This window comes from Hippopotamus amphibius, chromosome 11 (genome assembly GCF_030028045.1).
Source record: "Hippopotamus amphibius kiboko isolate mHipAmp2 chromosome 11, mHipAmp2.hap2, whole genome shotgun sequence".
In the NCBI taxonomy this organism is placed as follows: domain Eukaryota; kingdom Metazoa; phylum Chordata; class Mammalia; order Artiodactyla; family Hippopotamidae; genus Hippopotamus; species Hippopotamus amphibius.
The window spans coordinates 80,404,751-80,418,660 of record NC_080196.1 but is presented as its reverse complement, the minus strand read 5'-3'; the positions used below and the strand labels follow the sequence as shown (position 1 = coordinate 80,418,660).

The window sequence follows — 13,910 nt, the reverse complement described above, 5'->3', positions numbered from 1 at the left end:
TCCCTTGACTTCTAAGATTAGTTTGGAAAACATCTAGCAAAAGTTGTTCTAGAGAGAGCTATCAGAAGTACTTAAGAAAATATTTATTGCAAGGGGGTTATAGCTTTTCTTTATTTATATAAACCTCTACCAATTCCTGAGAGATCCATGAATAAATTAATTATATAGCAGACTGTCTTAACTGTAAGGTTCACAGTCTGCCAACTTAAATTCCCTTCTGTTGGCATAAGACTTTTTTTTTTTACTTTTATTAATTTATTGTTTTAAAAAATTTATATACAGTTAAATTGACTTTTTTTTGGATGTACGATTCTGTGAGTTATAACTCACGCGTAGAGCTGTGTAATGAGCACAGAACAGTTCCATTGTACCAAAAAATATTCTCCTGCTACCCCTGTGTGATTAGAGGTTTCCTCCTACCCCTAACCTCTGGTGAGCACTGATTTGTCTTCCCTGATAGATTTGCTCTTCCCAGAATGTCATATAAATGGGATCATACAGTATATAACCTTTTGAGACTGGCTTCTTTCACTCAGTATAATGTCAGTGAGATTCATCCACATTGTTGCCTGCAACAGGAATCCATTCCTTTTTATTGTTGAGTAGTATTCCATGGTATGAATGGACTCACATGTGTCTATCCCTTTCCCCAAAAGTGTAGGTTATTTTCAGTTCTTGGTGATTTTGAAGAAAGTTGTGATAAACATTCCTGTACATGTTATGCGCAAACATAGGTTTTCATTTGTCCAGAGTAAATACCTAGGCTTGGGACTACTGGATCTTATGGTAAGTATATGTTCTTCAGAAGGGTTGTACCATTTTGCATTCCCATCAGCAGTGTTTGTGAGTCCCAGTTGATCTGCATCCTTGTCTTTCTAACAGGCATATAATGGTACTCATTGTCATTTTTATTTTGCATTTTCCTAATAGCTAATGATTTTGGTAATTTTCTTTTAGGATTTTATCAGTATTTGCCATATGTGTGTCTTCTTTTTTTGTAATTTAATTTCATTTTATATTGGAGTATAGTTGATTTACAATGTTGTGTTAGTTTCAGGTGTAGAGCAAAGTGAATTGGTTATACATATATCCATGCTTTTTCAGATTCTTTTCCTGTATAGGTTATTACAAAGTATCGAGTAGAGTTCCCTGTGCCACAAGGGGGGGGGGGGGGTCCCTGTTGAATGTGTATCTTCTTTCACTGAAATGTCTGCGAGTTCTTCATATATTCTGGATATAAATCTGTTGTTGAATATGTGATTTGCAAATATTTTCTTCTAGATTGTGGCTTGACTTCATTCTTCTAACACTTTTTACCTTTTTTAAGGGCAAAAGTTTTAAATTTTGATGCAGTCTAATTTATTGAGTTTTTTCTTCTATAGATTTTACTTTCAATGATATCTTAGACTTTTTCATAACCCAGGGTCAGGAAGTTTTTCTAAAAGTTTTATAATTTTATATTTAGATCAAATCATGGGATTAGATGTCCACCCTCATCACTTCATCTAAACCTAATTGTCTCCTAAAAGCCCCACCTCCTAATACCATCACATGGGAGGTTAGGGCCTCAACATGATAATTTTGGAGGGACAACAAATAATCAGTCCATAATAAGTTGATTTGGGGATATGGTGTGAATTACAGGTCAAGTTTAATTTTTTTTGCATATGAAGGTCTCATTGTTCTAATACCATTTTTGGAAAGACACTATTCTTGATTGAATTACTTTTGTAACTTGTTAAAAACTATTTGACTATATTTGTGTGGGCCTATTTTTGGACTGTTTATTCTATTTCATTCATCTTATTCTTCCACCAACAACACACATATTGACTACTGTAGCTTTACAGTAAGTCTTAAAGTCAAGTAGTGGAAGCCCTTCAACTTTGTTCTTCTCTTTCAAAATTGTTTTGGTTAGTTCTTTTGCTTTCCCGTATAAATTTTAGAATCAGCTTGCCTATATCTACATAAAATCTGCTGAGATTTTGATTGGAATTTCATGAAATCTATAGATCAGTTTGTGGAGAGTTAATATCATAAGCATGTTGAGTCTCTAATCCATAAACATGATATGGCTCTTCATTTATTTAGGTCTTTGATTTCTTTCATCAATATTTTGTAGTTTTTAGATCTTGTGTATGTTTTGATAGACTAACACCTAAGTATGTCTCGTAGGGGAGGAGTATTTAAATGACAGTTAAAAACAATTCAATTTCCAAATATTCATTGCCAGTTTAGAGATATGATTGATTTTTGCCTGTTGACTTTGTTTCCTATGATTTTACCTACTTCTTTCATTAGTTATAGGAGCTATTTTGTAAATTTTGTAGTTTTTATTTAGATAATCATGTTGTCTGTAAATAGAGACCATTTTATATTTTTTTTTCCCTCCTAGTTTTATGCCTTTTTGCACTGGCAAGGGCTTCTAGTACAATGTTAAATAGAAGTAGTGAGAGTGGACATTTTTGCCTTGTTTACAGTTTTAGAGGAAAGCATGGAGTCTTTACCGGTAAGTATGATGTTTCCTGTAGGATTTTCTGCAGATACTCTTTTAGATTGAGGAAGTTCCTTTCTACTCCTAGTTTGCTGCAAGTTTTTATTATCAATAGATGTTGAATGTTGTTAAATGTTTTTTTCTGCTTGTGGTAATATGACCAAGTGGATTTTCTTTTTTAGACTGTTAATATGGTGGATTACATTAATTGATTTTCAAATAGTGAACCAGCCTTACATTCCTGAGATAAAACTCACTTGGTCATGATACATTATTCTTTTCATATACTAAAGGATTCAATTCATTAATATTTTGTTGAGTATTTTTTGTCAGTGTTCATGAGGAATGTTGGTCTGCAGTTTGCTTTTCATGACTATTTTTGGGTGGTTTTTGTATCAGTATAATGCTGTTCTTATAAATGAGATGGGAGATGATCTCTCCAGTTTTCTGCAGAGATGGTGTAGTATAATTTCTTCTTTAAATGTTTGGTACAATTCATCAATGAAACCATCTGGGCTTAGAGTTTTCTTTGTAGGGAGCTCTTTCACCATGAATTAAATTTCTAAAATAGATATAGGACCATTCTGTTTCTCTTGGCTGACTTTTGCTAGTTTTTAAAGGAATTAGTCCATTACATTTAATTTGTTGAAATTATATGAATAAATTTCTTTGTAATATTCTTATTATCTGCTTAATCTATGTGGGAGTCTCCCTTTTGTTCCTGATACTGGAAATTTATGTTTTTTATTTGTTTTTGTTTGACACTTTAGCTACAGGTTTGTTAATTTTTAAAAATCTTTTCAAAGAAAGATCTTTTTATTTCATTGATTTTCCTTATTGTTTTCCCTGTTTTCAATGTTACTGAGTTCTGCTCTTTATCATTTCTTTCTTCCTACTTACTTTAACTTTGCCTTTCTTTTTCCAAACTTAAGATGACACTTACATTGTTTATTTGGGGGTCTTTCTTTTTTTTCTAATATAAGCATCTAATGCTATAAATTTCTATCTAAGCATTGCTTTAGAATATCTTATACATTTTAATGTTGTATTTTCATTCAGTTCAAAGTATTTTCTAATTTTCCTTGATACCTCCTCTTCGTCCCATGGATTGTTTAGAAGTGTGTTGTTCAGTTTCCAATTATTTGAAGATTCCCTACGTATCTTTCTGTTATTCATTTCCAGTTTAATTTCATGATGGTCAAAAGAATAAGCTTTCTATGGTTTCAATTGTTTAAAATTAGGTAAGCTTTGTTTTTCAGACAGGGTATGGTCTATCCTGGTGAATGGCTCATGTGCACTTGAAAAGAATATGTATCTGCTCTTTTCAGGTGGAGTGCTTTATAAATGTCATGTTGATACAGTTGGTTGATGATGTTGTTCATTATTCTATATTCTAGCTGATATTCAGCCTACTTGGTCTGTTGGTCACTAGGAGAGGAGTGCTGAAGCCTCTAGCAAAAACTGGATTTTCCTCTTTTGGTTTCTCACTTTTTCTTCATGTACTTTGCTGCTCTCTTATTAGGTGCATATACATTTAAGATTGTTATATTTCCTTGGTGATTTGTCTCTTTCATCAGTAAGTAGTGTCCCTCTTTATCTCTGCTAATTTTTCCTGCTCTGAATTCTGTTTTGACTGATAATAACAGTCATATTTGTTTCCTTTGAGTAGTGTTTGCGTGGTACAGTGGATTCTCATTATTCATGGATTCTGTATTTGTAAGTTTTCCTACTCACTAAAATCTATTAGTAAAACAAATCAATCAAAATCAATAGTTGCAGCACTTTCTCTGTTGTTCAAGGACATGTATAGAATGGCAAGGAATTTGAGTTGCTTGACATACGTGTTCCCAGCTGAGGTTGAACAAGGTCATGGTTTGCCTTTTTTTATTTCAGCTCTCATGCTGTAAACAAGTGTGCCTTTTGTGGTCTGTTTAGTTTTTTACACGTTTGTGCTTTTCTTGGTGATTTCACTGTTTAATGTGGCCCTCAAGTGTAGTGCTGAGGCATTTCCTGAGTACAGGAAAGTTGTGGTGTGCCATGTGGAGGAGGAAATTATTAGATAAGCTCCATTCAGGCATCAGTTACAGTGCTGTTGGTTGTGAGGTTGATGTTAAGAAATTGACATCATGTATTAAATAAGGTGTCTTTGGGACTTCCCTGGTGGTCCAGTGGTTAAGACTGCGCTTCCACTGCAGGGGGCACGGGTTTGATCCCTGCTTGGGGAACTAAGATCCTGCATGCCGAGTGGCAGGGCCAAAAATAAAAAATAAACAAACAACAAATAAATAAGGTGTCTTGAAACAGAAACATACATACAACAAGGTTATGTATTGATCAGTTGGCCAAAATGTTGTAGCCAGAGGCTTGCAGGAACCTAATGCTTGTATTTCCCTTGGGAGCAGTGGTTCCATATTTGCTAATTCACTGTTTGCAGTGACTTTACAGTCAATTCTCATTTATAGTAGCTATATTCTGTATATCATTTTCCATCCTTTTAGTATCTTTATCATTATATTCAATGTAGGTTTCTTGTAGATAGCATATTGTTGGATCTTGCTTTTTAATCAAATGTGCAGAGTTTTAACGGTAGTAAGTTAGCTACTGACTGCTTAGATGTCTCTCTTCTATAATTACTGCATTTTCTCATTCACCATTATCATTTAAAATTAAACAATATTTCATCATTTGAAATTTTTATTATTATACTTCTAGAAATTTTAATAAGCGTAGATAATCAAAAAGAAAATAAAAATCACAATATTATCCAGGAGTAACAACTATTAATTTTTATATACAGCTTCTCAGACTTTGTCTCTATAATTGCATCTTTCACTTTGTTAAACAAAAAGGTTATCTTGACATGGCTATTATTTTTGAACATGATTGTTTACACAATGTACCATTATCTTTTCATGCCATTCAGTTGTCTTCTACATATCATTTTAAAAAGAGACACAGAGCAAAGTTATCATTGTTCCCATTTTTATAGGTGATAAAAGTAAGATTCAGAATGACTGACCAATTTTATGTTTCAGAACCAAGATGTGACATTGGGTGCACGAATTTTCTATCTACAACATAGTTTTAAATACATAGCAAGCAACAAGCAATTTGCACACTAGAATTAGAGGAAAGAAAAAAGAGGTAAAACTGGTCTCCTTTGAGGGGAACCTCTGTATATTGAGCATCTCTTCCTCCAAGTTAGAGGACGCAAGGTACTCTCTCTACCACCCCGAAGTGGGCTCTATCCTTTCACACTGCCTGGATTCTTCGTCTTCTCCCGGCTGCTGTCAGTGATGGAGGATGAAACAGTGGACACTCAGAACCGCCAGAACTTGACCAGGAGAATTAAAACGTCTGACAGATTTACACAGTGCTTTATAATTTCTAAAGCATTTATATTAACTAAGTGCCATATGCAAGACATGTCTTGGGTTGAGAATAAATGGTATTGGGTTAAGTATAGTCCCTCCTCCTCTATACAACTGATAAGAATATTTCAGTTATTCGATAGCAATTCAAGTATGAGGCAAAGTTGACTGGTGCAGAAGCTTGGGTTTGGGGACAGATAGGCCTGGGTGCAAATAGCTCACCTCTGCGGTGTCCACACTTTGTGGTTGGCTAAGTTGTCCTATCTTGCTGATTTGTTCATGTGTTAAATGAAGATCAGAATATCCATTTTTCCAGACTGGTAATGAAGATAAAGATGAAGTGGGACTTTCCTGGTGGCGCAGTGGGTAAGAATCCGCCTGCCAATGCAGGGGACACGGGTTTGATCCCTACCCCAGGAAGATCCCACATGCCCGCATGCCGCAGAACAACTAAGCCCGTGTGCCACAGCTATTGATCCTGCGCTCTAGAGCCTGTGAGCCACAACTATTGAGCCCCTGTGGTGCAACTGCTGAAGCCCACGCTCCTAGAGCCCGTGCTCTGCAACAGGAGAAGCCACTGCAATGAAAAGCCCGTGCACCGCAAGGAAGAGGAAGAGTAGCCCCTGCTCGCTGCAACTAGAGAAAGCCCGTGTGCAGCAACAAAGACCCAACACAGCCAATAAAATAAATAAATAAATAAATAAATTTATTAAAAAAACGAAATAAAGGTGAAGTGCCTGGCCTATAGGGGCTAAAGGGTAGCTATTGCTGACATTATTGTTTTAAAAGGCAATGACTAAGAATGTGTATTTTATATACATATGCATGTATGTTATTTCAAGATTAGACCATCAGTCTTGGGGAGCTATTCAGCTGATTCTTTCTGTGGAAGAAGCCTGGCTTACTGGTTCATTATGGCACCTGGGTAGAGGTTAGGAAACTTTAAAGTAAAATGCATGACAAGCTGAATTGATGATAAAGCAGGTGCCGGAGTGCATCCTGGGATGAATAAGTTATGAATCACGGAAAGTCACTGTTTAAAGGCTCACAGCTGCGTGCTTGGAAACAGATGGCTGTCTTGCTGATCTGAATCATTCTGATCGTCTCTAAATTTACAAGCTGAATGATGATTTTCTGGTAAAGGTATAATGCCGTATATTTTTAATATTTAACTACTTAGTTCGGGTAAATTAGTATTTTGGGATTGGAGACCTTGTTGCACATTCTCTGTGTCTTTTTTTTCCCCCTGGAGCCTTAAGTTCCCATTTTGTGACCGTATGTCATGGCCAAACACACATTCTTAGATACTATTCTTTGAACATTATCTTTGGTCCTACATAAATCTTGTTAGGAAGAAAGCCATTAACTTTGTTGGTTGAAACAACCCCACAGTCATGAGCCAGAGATTACAAGAGAGGTTGGAGTTTTTCTTCAAAAGTTTCCCTGAGTTGCTATGTCACTTTGAGTAAGTGATGTGCTTCCTGTTCCTCTTTCCAAGACTTCTTCTAATTAGTCCTTCTCAGCGTCTTAGAGGTTTAGCATCTTGGTTCTCAGCACAAATGTTTATTGGACAGAGGAGGGGAATGCAAGAACAGGCAAGGGAGCTACATTTGTAGAAGACCTACTATATGCTAGGTGTGTCATGTGCATTATTCTTTAAAGCAAGGCACAATTTTATAAAGAAATGCCAACCTAGAACTGTCTTTCTTTAATTTGTGGCTAAAATGCTATTTCACATTCTAAACAGTCACAGAGGATCTACTTGCTGAAGTTACTAGACAAAAATGAAATGCCTTCTCCCTTCCCTTTAAAAAATTGTTTTTTTTTTTTTTCTTTTTTCAAATGAGAGACATAGTGCTTCTGGTACTCAAGAAATATATTCAGATTACGAATGTAAAGTCTCTGTTCTGAACACGTCTCATGGGTCTATCTGGTATTTAGACAGGAGGCCTCCATAGAGTCCACATCTGTGTTGTCTGATAGAAGTTGTTCGTTTTTCTCTCCATGGAGTTTATTTCAAACATTCTTCTGTATTTTTTTTCTTTCCATTTTAATTTTATATTTTTGCAAGAATAAAAAGTGAAATTCTATCTTTCTTATACTACCGTAGATGAGATTTTGATCACCCCTAGGCCAGGGAATTTAGAATGAAGTTCCCTATGGCCTTAATTGCAATCTGACTCATGCTTCAGAATAAATGATCTCACCACCAATCAGGCCATGCTGTACAAATCCATACATAATCTTTGTTTTGCTCTAAAAATAAGCTGTCAAGAAGGACAATATTTAAAGCTTCACTTACCTCGCCATTCTTTCTTGTGCTTTTGGGGCAATGCTGGTGGGGTGGAGCTCTTGGCCATTCGAATGGAACTCAGGCAAAAGAATAGCTATGACCACTCCTACTTCTAATACCTTAGAGCAGAGCAGAGCTCTTAGAGTCACTTGCATCCCGGCCTGGGGGAAGAGGCCATAGTAGCCTTCATGAGAATGGAGCTGGGGATGTCAGGGAAGGCCATGGATAGGTGGGTGGGTCTGGGGGATAAATACTTTAGATAATTTCATCTACTTATTCATTCACTTACACAAGAAACATTCACTGCCTATCTTTGAGCCAGACACTCTGCTAGAGGGTAGACACTGGGCCTTTGATATCCAGAAGTACACCAAAGGGTTAGAAGTCTGTGGTAGAAGGGCAGAGAGTAAAGGGGGATGAAGAAGAGAGGCGAGTCGATTCTGTTGGGGAGGAAGTGACTGTCTTTCCCTGGAACTGGTTCCTCCTGGGAAGCCTGCCCTGGGGAGTGGGAAAGCCTTACTCCAGAGAAACCCTCTCCTATTGACCATCCTTCAGTGCCAGTGGGCCCTGCGTAAGGCCCTGCGTGGGAGTGCTGGAAGGTGGGCTGGGGAGACAGGGACGAACAAGGGAGAGAAAGAACCCCCTTTGTCTTTGCTTTTAGGTACATAAATGTACCTTTTAAAGAAATGGTCTCTATAGAGCCTTTAAATGACAGTAAAGGTGTCCTCAAGGGAGAAATATATTCCCTAAGAGGAAACTCCAAGGGGAGCAAGTGTATTTGATCTGGGCCTGACTCTGCTTGAGGTCACTTCCCTTTAAGGACCACTGCCACCACCAGGAGAAGACTAAGATGTGCTATGTTCCCCTTAAAGAGTTGCCTCCAGCATGGGTAGATGGGTCTTTTCCTGTTTCTCCAAGCAGAGCTAGGGGGCACTTTTATTAAACATCAAGGGAAAACCCAAAGGAAATCAGCATATAGTATATTAAAAGGGTTAGGATTTTGAAGTGATCATAGTAGATACTTCACTTCTTGGTCCCAGTAGGGTCCCAGCCTGCCCTGTAACAACTGGTGCTGTTGCTCAGGGATTCCCAGTGCTGGCTACACACTGGAAACTTTTAAAATATATCAGTGCTCTGGGTCCAACCCAGGCTGGTAAATAAAAATCTCTAGTGGTGTGCCCTAAGTGTTAGTGTTCATTAAAGGCTGTCCAGGTGGTTGGTTGTGCACTTGGGCTGAGAACCACTGATCTGACTTCAAAGGGCAAGTGTACCAGGCAGGCAGCTGGCCTGATTCTTCACTCCTGTTGCTCCTGTGTCTTCTCTTCTCAGAATGGGGCACATACAATCCCCTGGTACGTGCTGGACAAATGCATAAACAAATGAATCAGTGGTCATCCTTCTTTTCACCTCATAGTCATCCTGTTAAAGTAAAAAAGCAAGAGAAGATTGTAACTCTGCTGCCCGGATGGGATCTTTCCAGCCAGGCTCTGCTCTGGTTGAAGGAAGTTACCACTTCTGGTCATTGGCAGGGCTATAGGGTTGTTACTCTTTAGATACTGGGAGTGGTCTTGTCCTACTTGTTCACGGGGAGATGTCCATCACTCAATAGCCACGGCAGCCAGACAAGCAGGATTACATAGGACAGTTGTCAGGAGGGTCTGCATAGCCAAAGGCAGAAGAGTCCCACCTTGGTAAGGCTAGAGGTCAAAGCCAAGGTAGCCCAGTCCTCCACTGCGGGGGCATACAGACCTAGAGGGACATCAAGCAGGGACTTGCACTGAGACCTTGGGATGATAGCCTGCTTGCCCGGTGGTTTGCCTGCAGGCATGAGCCTTAGATGGGTGTGGGGTCACAGTTGAAGAAGGAATAAGGCAGAACCCCTGGAATACATCAGGAATTCCACCTGGCAGTGCCAATCCTACCTCCTCTCCAATGGCATTCTAAGTAGCTTTTGGTGTCCCTACAATAGTCTGTGTCAAATGGAGAAGCAGGGACAGTTTTCTTGATTCCACATTTCAGAAGGGCATAACATTGCAGATTTCAAACACAGAAGAAAAGAATCAAGATAAATATATTAGCAAATCAGTTTTCCCTTAGGTTTAAGACATATTTGTGTTATATAATTTAACTTAGAAGCAATTTACATATGATAAAATAGCAAGAATCTATTTATTATTTATAGAGTATTATATACAATGCATGAGTCTGAAAATGAATATTTAGTGCTACTTAATATGGTAAGTGTCCCACTTGGTTTTGGTGATCCTGGGTTTGAATTGCCTGAATTTTTTTTGTAGTACTACTATAAAAAGTGATTATATGTATTTACTGTTCAAAATGATTATTTGTAATGAAATTACAGGGGTTTAATTTTGTAACATGTACATGCATATATACTTCTGACCAGAATAGTGGAAACACTGTACAAAGCTTACTGAACAGTTTTTATTTCACTTCATGATACACACGTTCTACCGAGATGTGACCTTAGGCTCACTGACGACTCAGGAAGGACTGAAAAAAAGGAACTAAGGACCACCGTGTCTTTCCCTTTCCTTTTGTGTCATCGTGTTAAGCTTAGTTTTTTGGCTCATACAGGGGAGCAGTAAGAACAAGAAAGAATATGAGAGGGTCTGTTGGTCATGCATGTTTTGTAGACTGCCACTGCCTTCTTCCTGTGTTCTAAGCAAGCTGTGGTTCTAACAGCAAGGGTGGCTGCCGCCCAGTGCCTCCCTCAGTTGTAGACGTGACACACTTACCTGGTATTCGCTTGGAGGCTTTGAGCCTCACTGGACTCATACACATCATGACCCACCAGAATTCTGTGCTCATGAGGCATCACTAAAGCTATATTTATATGCATATGGGGTGGCGGGGAATGACATACTGCACAGATCTCTCTGGGCAAGTCTCTGTTCCATCATCCCAAAACTCAAGTTCAAAGATAAGATTATTAAGAATTTCAAGGTGACAGCAGCAGAGCATTAAATCAAACACAGGTGGCTTCTGAATGTTGTGCTCCATGTGATTGCGCCAGTCACATGCCCATGAAGCTGGCCCTGGCTATCGGCATCCAGTCGAGAGGCTAGGGATACTGCTAAACATTGTGCAGTACCCAGGACCACCTCCCCATCAAAGGCACTGCTGGAGAGGTTGGTGTTCTGTCTCTGAAGAGCATCTGAGCCCTGCACAGAGGGCCAGTCCTCTGTCTGTAGAATTGTGCCCCTGGTGGGCTCTGCTCCATGTTCCTCAATGTCGTGGTCACTCCACTGAGGACCATCACCTTCTGCTCTTTGCAGGGAGGGACTGTTTACTCTGCATTGTTGGGGCCCCTCAGTGCTTCGCCTGAGTGGGCAGTTTTACTTACTGCTTTTTGCTGTCAATTTGCTGATGAAGACAGACAGGTTCTCCAAGGTGGACTTTGACCACTCCTGGATGTGGTATGTGGCCCTCAGGGTCCCAGCAGGCAGTACCCCCTTGAAAGGGAACACTCATGGGCACCTCTCCCACAGGGCAGGACGCTGAGAGGCTTGGCCCTTCTTGTGCGATGGTCCTGGGGTTGTCCTAGCCAGACTGGGTTGTCTCCAGTACCAGAGTCCACAGCACTATTGCAACTTAAAAGCCGGAGAACATAGGGCAGGGAGCAGGGAGCAGGTGTGGAGTGAACCTGTGGCGGGGGGAGGGGGGGGTTGGGGGGAGGGGAGGCTCCAGGGCAAGAGCTCCGAGCATGAGCATCTTTTTTGGATTCTTGTCTTCACGTGGCAGGAAGTGTGCTGGGGGAGGGCAAGCAAAGATCCAGACAGCCCAGAATCAATCTCCCACCCTCTTTTCTGCCTGGTACACCATTTCTAGGTCTCTAACCATGCACAGCAGATGGCAGGGGTGCGGATGGCGGCCAAGGAGGGCCAGGCCGGACAGGTGCTCGCTGACCACCACGGTGTGGTCCAGGGCTTAATGATGGCTCTGTGCTCCCTGCATTCAAGGTGATTCTTTGAAGCTTTCCTCTGAATTCCCAGAGCTTGGTGCATGTTAATTATTTATGAGGCAAACACTCTGTGCCTGACCTGGGCTTGTGTGAAACAGACATGACCCCTGCCCTCAGGGGGCTTGTCACAATTAGGCACAGAGACTAGAAAAACAACTGCCTGGTGTCTTGACTCTGTTTTCTCTGTCAAAGGAAAGGATACAATTTTATTCCAATTAGAATATAACCGAAGTCAGCCCCTCATTTCTGTTTTGGCTCACAGTCGAGTTGCCAGCTGCTTTTGTTGGGCTTTTATGTCACTGATGGCTGTTCTTCTTTTTGAATGTGGGGAAAATGTCAGTTTCTTGAATCAATGATTTGGAAAACAAAAAATATACAGAAGTTGAGAAAGCTACACAAGAAATACAACACACACCAAAAAACACCAATTATGCCCCATGATGTGATATTTAATTTTTTTTTTTTGTTTATTTAATTCTACAAAAGGCTTTCAGCAAGTGTGTTCAGTGAGTCCCAGGGAAATTCACATGTATTATGCAGCAGCGTGTGGTCAGTCAAAGCAGGTTCTCTCCTGGGAGAGGACCTGAGCATTTTCATGGTTAGTAGTAATTAGGATGGTTCTATTAGGCTCTTTATTTTATGTATTACAATATCAACTTGCAGGATTTTAATGATTAAATAATTTTTAACCAGTTGTGAAATGAAACATTTCTCATGCATTAAAACTCAGACATGTTTAAATAAGACTTTTCACCAAATCATTTATCCTTTTTCAGAATATCTGATTATGCTGTAAACTTTCAAACAAGAAGTGTGTTATCTAGATCCCACTCCTGTTTTCTTCCATTGTAGCTCTTTTCTTCATTGGCAGGTCCCTTGATCTTTACAGTCTTAATATGAAGGAGGGAGCTGTATGGGTCTGGTATAAATTAATGGAGTCAGGCACCTTAGAAATTGCTTCTCCAGGTAGTAAAAATTCAATTTCTTATATTCTTGGGAAGTACAAAAGAAAAACTCTTTTCTGATATAGGGTATTTTTTTTTTCCCCTAAAATGTTATGAATCATCTTAGCCTTTGGTAACATGATTTCTTGGATAAAAACACATATAATTGTACACAAATTATGTAAAATATATTAAATAATTTGGTCAGTGAAATATCACAAGGAATAAGTAGCGCTATGAATCAAAGACTAATCATTCTATTAATAATTACTTACTAAGCAGGTATATAGCATACTAAGAACCCAGTCTGTGGAATCAACCTGCCTGGGTTCAAATTCTGCTTACAAGCTGTGTGATATTGGGCAGTTTATATAGTCTTTTTTTGCTAGTTTCTTCATATGTAAAATGAGGATAAAATACAACCAGCCTTATTCTCATTACCTGTTACTGCATCACAAAGCACCACAAAACTCAGTGGCTTGAAAACAGGACACTAATTGTTTGGGTCCTGAATCTTCAATTTGGGGAAGGCACCTGGCAGAAATAGCTTCTCTCTGCTCCATTGGCATCTGCTGGGGTGATGAATACTGAGGCCACGCTCTCTTCCGTGACTGATGGTTGATGCTGGCTGTCAGCTGAGACGCTAGCTGGCTGCTGTTCGTTGGAGCACTTCTACACAGCCCCCCCTATGTGGCCTGGCTCTCCTTACAACATGGTGGCTGGGTTCTATGGTGCACATTTCAAGGAAGAAAAAGCCAGGTGGACGTGGTATCACCTGTCCTTGGAAGTCAAGCCATCCCTTCTACCATATTCTGTCAGTCGA

The 13,910-nt window shown here is 39.4% G+C and overlaps 1 protein-coding gene across 5 annotated transcripts in view; it reads left to right on the top strand.

The window, feature by feature from the left end:
• The window catches only part of AKAIN1 (A-kinase anchor inhibitor 1), a 67,872-nt gene that overhangs the window by 27,294 nt on the left and 26,668 nt on the right, over nucleotides 1-13,910 (top strand). For 3 of the 5 annotated variants that reach the window (XR_009048163.1, XR_009048165.1, XR_009048164.1), the window contains exon 3: nucleotides 6,182-6,535. The exons of 1 other annotated variant lie outside the window; for it this stretch is intronic. The gene's annotated coding sequence lies outside the window, so the exon portion shown is untranslated. Of the gene's footprint in view, nucleotides 1-5,529; nucleotides 5,596-6,181; nucleotides 6,536-13,910 lie in introns of those variants that run through there. One more of the 5 variants, XR_009048161.1, reaches the window with a different exon arrangement.